Source organism: Crocodylus siamensis, chromosome 5, assembly GCF_052110815.1.
Source record: "Crocodylus siamensis isolate JL-2025a chromosome 5, ASM5211081v1, whole genome shotgun sequence".
Lineage (NCBI taxonomy): Eukaryota > Metazoa > Chordata > Crocodylia > Crocodylidae > Crocodylus > Crocodylus siamensis.
In genome coordinates, this window is record NC_143399.1 from 115,910,577 (window position 1) to 115,921,525 (window position 10,949).

A 10,949-nucleotide genomic window follows, 5' to 3' on the forward strand; every position below is an offset into this window, starting at 1 on the left:
CTGGGGAGATGCTTGCTCTGGATGGTCAGCCCTTCTCCTTTGTAGAGCATCCAGGGTTCAGGCAGCTCATGGAGCTTGTGGCCCAGTTGTATCAAGTGCCTGTACATACCACCTTTACCAAGATGGTTGTACCTTCCCTGTATGAGGTGTGCAGAGAATGTTTGATGAATAAGCTGCAGAAGGGAGGTCCACAGGTAGCCTTGCGCTTCACCTTGGACACTTGAAACAGTCGGGGTGGAGACCATGCCTACACCTCTGCCTCACAGGGCACTGGTGCGATCAGTCAGGGTGTTGGTGGGTGCTTCTTCAAGTGGAGGTTCTGGATGATCCCCATACAGCAAGGGAGATCACGGTGGCCATGAACCACATGGTGCAGGGGTGGCTCATTGGGCAGGGCAAGCTCACCCGTGCGTTCATGGTCACTGACAACGGGACTGATATGGTCAAGATGGTGCATGATACCAACTTTGTAAGTGACATTCTCCTCACTCTGCACCTATTCGCTTTTTTTATTTGCTTTTAAAATCTTGAGGTGCACTTTCATAGAAACCCCTGCACCACTCTGCTTGAAACCTCGCAGGCCTCATGCACGCATGAGCGGCTACCATCCCTGCTATTTTCATCCTACTCTGCCTTAATGCACACCAGTGATACAAGTTTTGGTTTCAACATTTTGAGGTGCAGTTTCACAGAAACCCCTGCATCTATATCCTTGAAAGTTGGTAGGCTTCATGCCCTGAAAAGGATCTACCATCCCTACTGCTTTTATCTGAATCTGCAAAAAAATGACAAAGTTATGGGTATTTTAGTGATTCCTCATTATAGTCTATGGCTGAATCTCCGAATCTGAATTGGCCTAATCTAATTGGGACAGTGATTCAAATCACCGAATTGAATCACTGTCCCTCTGAATCAGCCAAATCCAAATCCAAAGTGAATGCTTGCTGCTTCACACAGGCCTAGTTAAGGGTATTGGTATTGGTTATTGTAGTAAATGTTGCACCAGTGGGAAAAGCTTGTGCATGGTTTGTTTTAAATGAGGAGGCCAAGGACACCTTCTCTTCTCTATAGACTGCCACCTTGACAGGGTGGAGAAGTTTCCATGTACCAGTGACTGTAAGAGCAATGCTATCAGGAATCTTGTATTCCTGGTAGGGTCACCCATGGTGGTATAGTAAAAGGTAAGGTATCAGATGAAAAGCAGTCCAATACAACACACATACGCCAATGGTGGAGCAAGCAGAGGAGAAGGCATACGTCTCAGAAGCTGCCAAGGTGAATGAAGGCTGCAATGGAGGAGTAACCCAGTTGTCTTGGATCCTCTTGCCACTGGACACAGGTTTCTCCTCCATCAAGATCCATGTGCTTGTCAATGCACAATAAGCTCACCCAAAGCCAGACTACTAAGAAGAAATCACTCAGATATAACAAACCTACAGTCATTTGTTTACCACTTTCACTTATCTACTTTAATAAAACACAAACATTTCAAATGCTAATGCAAGATGATACCTAGAATCTCTAGGAAGTTCTTAAAAGTTAAGAACAAGATTTACTACAAGCACAGTGGAGTTGAACTATTACCATATTTCCTGATTTGTTACTAAACAATAACAGGTTTCAATACAATCATTTATGAAAGCTCATAATATGTCAATGGTGGATCACAAGATGGAAATGAAAATTAAATTAGAAAAGATTTCTCTCTCACATCCTATTTGTATCTTTCACTGGATACTGCTATTTGAACAACTTACTTCTAATAGCTAATGTAGTAAGGATAGCCAACTTCCTAACCTTTCTAGTCACAAACCAAATTTCTGACATTGTCAAGACCTGCAAGATATAAAACTCTGAGATGTGCACACTGAAGAGTCAAATGATTTGCACAGACCACAACAACTCAAATAATAAGTGGTTATTAAATTACTTCTTAGACTAAATACCTAAGTGAAGAGAATCAAAACCAGAAAAGAATGAACAGAAAGAGAGAAAAAGAATATTTGTTATTTGATTCTTTGAGAGCTACATTTTTTCTTCTTTAGGTACAGTTGTAGAGCTGGTATTAATTAATGCTAAGGTGAATTTTTTTCTCTAAAAAGTAATAATGGTATAAGATGCAAGGGCAGACCATTTTTAAGCAGATATAAGGGAGAGCTAAATAGATGGTCACAAATGACCAAAGGCTTCATATGGAACATGGATGATTGGTAATGAGAGTTATGTTGTTATCTTACAAGCATGTTCATTAGGATCAACTGAATTACTTCCCTTTTAAAGTTCTGACCACTAAATAAATGCATAAAGTCCAGTGAAATACCCCCACAATGAGCAATGAGACCAAGCGCAAAATTGGGCGCTACATGGGATGCTTTACTGAGCAGTAGATCAAATTACTGCACAGTAAGCATCACTGTCTATACATGCAGTTCTTTACTGCACAGTAATTTGCTCTGCTCAACAGTTAATTTGCTACCTGCAAATGCAAATAGCAAATTAACTGCTGAGTAATTACTGCACAGTAAGGCATGTGTAGACAGCTGACTGGGAGCAAGTGTGCTCCCAGTCAGCCAGGCACCAGGATGTAAGAGATTGCACCCTGCTCCAGGGAGCTGCTGACTACCAGGGCAGGCTTTGCTACCAGAGCTCAGGTATGGACAATGAGCCCCAGCCCTAGCAGCAGAGAGGTCCTGACCCTGGCTCCACAGTCACTGCCTCCTGGCCCCACATTCCCTGTCAGTCCCTGGGCTCACACCCATGGGGCGCCTAGAGCCTAGAGCACATATAGATGCTTGCCCAGGGTGGGTTTACTCAAAAGTAAATTACTCTAGAGTAAGCACATCCAGCAGCATTTGTATGTGCAGACATGCCCACTGTATCATTAAAATATATTCCAGTGTTCCTCCATTTATGTTCATCATCAACTATGTCCAGTCAATCAAATTTGAAAATGGTTTCATGTCAATATATATTTCATTTCCATGATTATTTATCAATATGCAGGTTTATTTCTAGACGTTAACGTCCTGATTTCAAAGCTTAAAATCAATATAATTGAATGAACATTTTTAAAGTCTGGCCTTTGGTCTCTACACATTACAGATATTGCACAATTAACTAGTTAACTGTGAAATTAACTGAGACCAGTTGCATATGCAAAGTATCTATCAGGCCATTAAAAGATCCAAATGCTGTAAAGTTAGCCTTCATAAATGCATACTAACCTTTTGCTGGCTGCTATCCTACTTTAATTTGCTCCTGTAGCAGGGTCTCCCCTGCAGCCAAGAGCCCTGTCAGCTGATGGGGCTCCCAGCCACAGGGGTGTACCATGCACAGCTGGGGCTGGGAGTCTTGTAGCTGAGAGGACTTTCAGTCTTGGTGGTTCCCCACTCCCCATCCTGTGGGACACCACTGGGAATGAGAGTCTTTGGGATTCTTGGTCCCAGCAACCATGGGGCACTGCTACAGCTGGAAGTCCCATCGGCTACAGGACTCACAGCTGAAGGAACATTTTACTTGCCGGTGCAGGAGGAGTCTGGGATGACAATCCCAGGCTGCCCCTGCACTGGCAATAAGGTGTGATAGGATCTTATGCTGGATCTCAAAAATCAAACCTCCTGCCATGCACATGTGGCATGGCAGGAGAGATGACTCTGAATCATGCATCAGATACTATCACATCTTTACCTGACTGTCTAGAGGGGTCCTTTGTCACACAAGCTGCTTTCCTTTCCCCTTCCTCCTGCAAGCCCCACTTCCTTAGACGAGTTTTGATGCAGGGAAGATTTTTGCAGAAAGCTGTAGGGCTTGATCTTGCTGTCCCTATATTGAAGACCCTTTATTATCATGCTATAGATTTTTTGTTTATATAGAGAAAGCAAATTTGTTCCAAGCCATTTTTTTTTCCAAAATTGGTTTTATTGTCAACCTCTTTCCTAATTAATTACCAAAAAACCCCATCAAAGACAAACATGAATGCTAATTCCATTGGTGTCTTAAATCCCCAGAATTTAGTGGATTTATACCAGGGATAAATTTGGCTCACTTATTTTTGTAATATAGCTTTAATAATTGAAATGTATATAGGTATGTTGAGTTCCTTTCTTGTCTCTGAATCTTTTTCAGACTTCTTTGTAGAGCTTTTCTGTTTACTGTTTTATCATTAACAGGGAGTTTTTATGTACATCTAAATAAAATGCCTTTTGATAAAGGAAAAATCTACCCCTTAAGCAAATTTTACTTATTGGTTGACAGCTTTGAACTTAAGATGTTTCTCTTTATATTAAAATCTCCTCAATATGCTACTGCCACCCTGAAGTTGGAAGCATGCTAAAACTTCATTTTCATGATGTTTAGTATTGATGGGGAGGTGATACCTTAAACACCATTAAGTAACAGATCAGAAAGAATAAAAATATTTTCCACCACCACCCCACTTCAAGCTTTTAACCTTTAGGGCTTCCTTGAGGGGGAAATGATTCAAATGCCAAGCTCTCAATTATGCATTCACTCTGCAGAAAGGATGGCCAGGCACTTATATAGAGAAACTACAAGATACATTAAAATTACATTAAGGTCCTCAGCTTTCCTATTCACTAATTTCCCTGCTCTAACTCCCTCAGCCACAATTAGATCCTTTCCCTAAGATCAGCTACTGTTATATTTCTCAAGGGCGCCTTCAGCTACAGACTAAGCTTCCAAACTGACATAGGATCAGTAACATGGCTTGATATAAATTTGATGAAAAAAGTTGGGAACACACAAAGATAAGCAGTCAACAAGTATACAGCAACATGGAATCAATCACCAGTTCCCCAAACACAGAGAAGTTAAGGCAGGAGGAGAGCTACCTAAAAAAGTAAATCTATTAAAAAAGGATTGTGAGAGGTCTGAAGTCTGAAAATAAAAATCAATTAGCTGTATGTCCATTTTAAAATAAAGGGGAGATGGCATTCTTCCACTTGACACAGAGCTCTTTCTCCTGTCTATGTCTTGATAAGTAATGTTTTACCATAAACTCCTGTCCTGTTTGGGGAACTGTCCCTTCTATGTCACCCTCATCTAACCATTGGCTGTTTGAGTGTGCCTGTAGGCAGTCAGTGAAATTTATGTGGAAAGCATCAAAACAGAATAAGTCATTAGTATAATATCTGATTCCAGGTGAAATTCTCCCAGTCTACAAGGGACCTGTTTCCCCAGGAACTACTTTCTGCTAGTTGCTATCTGTGGTGCCTACCACTTTAAGAGGCTTGAGCAGGCTGACAGGTGCAGTTAAGCCCAATTAGGTTGTCACGTGACCACATGGGGGTCACCAGATTGGAGGAGGGCTGGGCAGCCTCAGTATAACCCCATGTCCTAGGAGCACAGCTGGCAATTATAACTAGAGAGCCAGAGGAACAACATCATTCAGCCTGCAGATTCCCAGAACACCTGGAAGTCAGGGTAGGAACCATGGGGATGGAGCAGGTTTCTAATCCTGGGGCATGACCTGAAACTTGACCCTGCTGGGGTTGGATGGTGTAGTGGGGCAGTCTCCAGGAAATGCCACACTTGTGCCTCCCCAGTGAAAGGTGAGGACGGGGCACTGGAAGGCCTCAGCCCCCGCTGCCTTGTCGGTAACCTGTGGAGGAGAAAGGCTAGGGGAGCACACCCCGACAGAAAAGAACAGGGCTCAAGTCCACTGAGTGGGGCCTGAGATGGGGTCCAGGCACATAGAGTGGGGCCTGAGACATGGCCAATGTCCACTTAGTGGGCCCTGAGGCCCAAGGGACATAAGGCCCAGGAGCCCAGTGAGGGGCAGAGCAGCAGCCCCAGTGAGAGGTGCAGTAATGGCCCAAAGAGGGACTAAAGGCCAAGTTTGGCTTAGTGCGGGACAAAGCCAGAAGCCACATAGAATAGGGTCTGTTGGGGCCTGAAGGACCACATGTAGGCTGGCGAAAGTAGTGGCCCCAGTGTGGGGGTGGAGTAGTGGCTCAAGTGAGGTGGGCAGAGAGGCCAAGGTACATTTGAGAACACCTGAGGCCAAATGTGGGCTGAAGGCTGAGTCCAACCCAGCTAAGGGGCCGGGGGTATTATAAGTGATTTTTGGATGCCATCTGTGAAGCATGGGACATGGTGTAAGGGAAGGTTCAGAGTCATGTATTTGGCCATTGGCATCATGGCAATAAAGTGGGCATTCTCCCACATTTTCCATCTTTTTTTTTTGATACATCAAGGTGTGGCAGGTGAGGCAGGGTGGGCTGTTCTAGACAGGTAGGCAGGCGGATGTTGTGCCCGCCTCAGGATGGCCCCCTGTAACACTATCCAGACCAGTGATTCCCAAAAGTTATGCCTCAACACACTAATGTGCCGTAAGAGCAACACAAGTATGCCACAGGAGATAAATGCTCTCCTTTCCCATCCAGCACATTGCCTCTGTCCCAGGTACTCCAGTGGCACCTGTGATTGCTCCTCTGGGGACTTCTACCACTGCTGCTGCTTTTCCCTGCCCCCTGGAGGACCCTGTGCCACTTCTCTCCTGCCTACTACTCTTCCAGTAGTGCACTCTGCTGCTAGTGGGCAGATGGGTAGACGCACACACAGAGCAGTGCTTTGCAGCCTAGCTGTCCTCTTTGCTTCTCTCACTTCCCTTGGGCTGGCAGAAAGAGCCACAGGATGGTCACTGGCATATGAGACCCTGCAGAAGCAACCTCAGCACCATGGGATGTCCTTGTCCCCTGAGGTTCAGACCAGGGATTGGGAACAGACAAACAGTGCACATGGCAAAGCAAGATGAAGTTATGCTCCTGCTGCCCTTAAGTGGCACCAGCTAAACCAGTGATACTTAACTTTCTTAGCCTCAATGTCCTGTCCATGTCTTTCCTGAATTTAGATCTATCTCAGTATTTTTCAACTGGGGTGCTGTGAAATTCAGAAACATTAAGGAGGAGTGTCTTTACATTGAAAAGGTTGAGAGCCACTGGTATAAATCCTAATCCTTTGCTTAAAGAAAGATATATTAAGTGTAATTTAAAAAAAAGAAAAGAGAAACTTCTCAGCACTGATATGATTTCCCCTGACTGGGCATGGGGGGGATATAATATGGAATATGTTATGAAATATACATACACACAGAAAAACACACACACATTTTTGAGTATTAAATTGAAAGTGTCACCAGTTTTAATCAGGAAAAAAAATCTACCCCAGGTATGAAATGCTTGGGAAACATTGACCCAGACAAAGGCAAGTTCAGTTTACGAACCAATGAACTATGGAATGGTGTGTACTGCATCACAATTTCCAAATGTTATCTTGGCCTCTGTATTAAGGTTTGGCTGTCATGCTCATCATTCCAGTTCAAAATAACCCTGCTACATGGTATTAATAAGGTTTGGAGACAGAGGTAGATGGTCAAGGGAAGGTGTGCACCTTGGGAAATATCTTTAGAGAGGCTTCTTGGGTAGAGAAGCACTCTATTATCAAATCATTGAATAGTGCTAGAGATCATTCCACAGTGGCCTGTGGTGGGTAGGGTGCCAAATATGAAAGAGTATTCCAGTTTCCTTCTTGACATTCAGCATGTAACTGAAGAGGAACCTTCAGGTAACTGGTCCTTACCTTTTAAGGAAACCTTTCATTTCCCACAGTTGGCTAACAGCCCCTTGTGGTCAGGCAGTAGGGGTAGGAATCCTATGAAATCCTGCCTCATGGGGGTTAGGTAAAGGGAGATATTTAATCAGAGGTGGGGAAAAAGGTGACCACTTGTTTAAAATGTGGTCATTGTTTTAAAAGAGTTACTTTAAAGGTTTGTACCTTATAAACTAACTAAATCAGAGATATATAGCATGAGGCTTTGTGAGCCTTCATCATATGTTGTGAAAGGCTATCCATAGAACAGTGTATCAAATAGAGAGAGTGATTTGAATACTAAAAACAGGGAAGGGAGGGAGGCAGGGAAAGAAGGGAGAGGGGAAGAGGTGGGCAGTGCTACAAAAGGCAAACAAGTAATAAACTCATAGGGACAAAGGGGCCATAACAGTTAATCCAGATAATGAAATAAGAATCTGTAGTCTTGGCCTATACCATATTTAACGCAATCCAATCCGTGGATAATTTCTTGGTCTGCAATTTCACAATCAAGTTCATGTTTAAAGATCTGTTGTCTAAGAATAGCTACTCTGAGGTCAATGACGGAATGTCCAGAGAAGTTCAAATGTTTAGCACAGGTTTGTGTCTCTTGCTGAAATGGATGTCAGGTTGGTGTTCATTCATTCTTACATGTAAGGATTGCCCCCAGTCTATCTAATATAAATAGCAAAGGAACACCTTAAGCAGGGACACTGTAAGCATATATATGACATTGGCAAAGAAGTAGATGAATAAACCTTGAATGTTTTATAATTATTTATAATTCATGTTATTTCATCCAGTGATGGTGGTCTGTATTGACCCACAACTTGTATCCAGGTTCTTTGCAAGGCCTGGTGCCTTGGTGAGAACAGAAATTAAGTAGCCTGCTCTTTGAGAGACACTGAGATTGGAGATAGTCTATAAGCCAGAATATGTTTGTTCCCCATGGCTACTTGAAGATAGTCATCCTTTTTTTAGGAGGAGTTGGAGGTCATTAATGATGTGTCAAAGGTGTTCAGGCTAGGGGCTGTAGGTGACAACTAGAGGGATTCTGTTGTCCTCATCTTGGGGGTTGGTGTTGTAACAGGTCAGAGCAAGATTTGAGTCTGGCTTGTTGATCAGAGTACCTACAGTTTTGGGACTGTATTGTAACTGTAGTAATCCCTGTTCCAGATCTTTAAGGTGTACATCCTGGTTGGTGGGATCCTTTGAAATAAGAGATAAATTTTATGATGCAGAGACTCTTTATGACAGTAACTCTACAAGTGGAAAACCCCCTGTACAAGTAGTAATATGAACACTATTGCTTGCAGCTATGCTGCATCTAAGATAGGACATGACAGACAATAAGATGTTCAAAGCATACTTAAAACAGGGTTTAAACTGATGGGTTTTTAGAAAGGCCTAAATTGCACAATGGGGAATAAAGCCTAATCATGTGAAATGATTAGATTCTTAGCTCCCACAGAGAGCTGCAAAGTTTAGGTTGCTCAGCATCTCACAGGAGGCATTCTGCTCATTGACCAGTCAGCCCCTTATCTGTAATGATCACCCCCATTCTCAGTCAGCCTTTTTGCATCAGGCCATAGCCACTAGAGATACTAAATCTAGAGTAGTTATATGACATGCCCTATGTCCCAGAAAATGACAACCAAGTCAACTAACCACTTCAACTCAAACTAGGCTGTCATGAAGAGTCTCTGAATCATAAAAGTTATCTCGGGGCCAGGAGCCGAGGAGGGAGCTGGGCACACCTGAGCTCCCACATGCACGTGTGCCCCCTTACCGGTTCAGAGGCAGCAGCAGTGGAGGCAGCAGCAGGGGAAGCATCAGCTGACCCCCCTAAGGTAAGTGGGAGTGGGGGGAACCAGTGCAGTGGAGCCAGAACCGGTCAGGAAGTACCCCCAGGTCTCTTTTTGCTGAGCCGGCAGGGAGCCACGCTCCTGAGCTGCATGTGCAAACACACACGCTCTGTAAGGGCGTGCCAGCGTTTGTGCCAATGGGTGAGCAGGAAGGGCCAGGAGGGAGACTCCAGGAAGAGTAGGGCAAAGGTACCACACAAAAATATAAATAAATAGCAATTTATAAAATGGTGTTGATGCAGAGTGCTGCTAGTGCCCCTGCCTGGGGGGGTGCTGCCTACCCGAGGCTTGTTTGAGGCCTCCACCCAGACAGAGCCCATGGGGAAACTGGCATTGCCCTGCCCCCTGGCCTGCAAGGGATGCTGAGCAGGGCCAAGGGGGGCAGAGAATGGGGGCCCCCACATCTGTCCTGTAGGCGTCCATCTTAGGGCCCTGGAGGTGCAGGTGAGGGAGCTCCAGAAGGAGGTTAGCAGGCTATGGGGAATCAGGGAAGCAGAGGATGAAATTGATGGGTATTTTCTCTCCCTGCAGGGTCATGCATCCAAGGGAGAAGCACCCTGGGAGATGCCCTCCACAGCAGAGTGGCAGATGGTCCCCTCTAGAGCCAGGGTTGCTTACAGCAGAGCAGTACCAGTTCCTCCAGTCCGGCTGGAGAACAGGTACAAGGCACTGGCGACAATGCAGGAGAAGGAAGAAGAGAAGAAAACCTCTGGAGAGGAGGCCACTCCATACTCTCCACACTCTAAACAGGCTGAAGGAGCTAAGCAGACCCGGAGGAAGAAACATTGAATGCTTGTCATAGGTGACTCCATCCTGAGAAGTAAAGAGGGTCCCATCTGTCACAAGGACCCCTAGACACGTGAGGTCTACTGTCTGCCTAGAGCAAAAATTCAGGATGTGATGGGGATGATCCCAGCCATTATCCAGCCCACTGATTACTACCCCATGGTCCTAATCCATGTGGGCACTAATGATGCGGCCAGGAGAAGCCCTGCTCACCTAATGATGGACTACCACACTCTGGAGGGTATGCTGAAGAAGATAGGGGCACAAGTAGTATTCTCTTCTGTCCTACCAGTGAGCAGACGTGGAACATAACACAAGACCTGCAACGGAGAGGTCAACTTGCAGCTTTGGAAATGGTGTATCGAGGCGGGCTTTGGCTGCTTAGACAACAACCCACATATCAGGACAAGAGACATGCTCGGGTGGGATGGGCTTCACCCTTCCCCCAAAGGTAAGCGTGTGTTCTCTTCTAGGTTGGCTGATCTTCTCCAGCAGGCTTTAAACTAGGCTCATCAGGGGAAGGGGAAGAGCAGGGCGGAGGAAGCCTTGGACCACTAAACCAAGCATCACACAAAAGAACAGCCCAGCCTAGACCAACGACAAGCAGAACGAACACCCAGGTAAGCAATGGGGGCCCAGGGAGTACTGGGATTAGGGGGGCAGTGCATGCATCTTCAGGAGGCCTCAAAT